This window comes from Penaeus monodon, chromosome 21 (genome assembly GCF_015228065.2).
Source record: "Penaeus monodon isolate SGIC_2016 chromosome 21, NSTDA_Pmon_1, whole genome shotgun sequence".
NCBI classification, from domain to species: Eukaryota; Metazoa; Arthropoda; class Malacostraca; order Decapoda; family Penaeidae; genus Penaeus; species Penaeus monodon.
The window spans coordinates 10,605,135-10,605,427 of record NC_051406.1 but is presented as its reverse complement, the minus strand read 5'-3'; positions in this window follow the sequence as shown (position 1 = coordinate 10,605,427).

Sequence of the window (293 nt, the reverse complement as noted above, 5' to 3'; positions counted from 1 at the left end):
AGTGATGTTTGTCCCTTTCAGGTTCTTCCTGTGTGTTCCCATGTCGAGAAAGTCACGTCTGCCATATTTTTCGAAATGCTATTTGCACTTTGGAGTTTGTACGTACGTGTAGATATTTGGAGTACATAGGTATGTGCTAAAGACAGTGGAAAAGAAAGGAATGTGAAATAAAGATTTTATCCATGATATTTCTTGAGTTTGATGGAGAATTCTTGACTTGAGTCGATGTTTGTGTGATCTAAAAGTTATTACTTCTGCTTCCTTTGATGCAAAAATAATTGTATTGTGTTTCT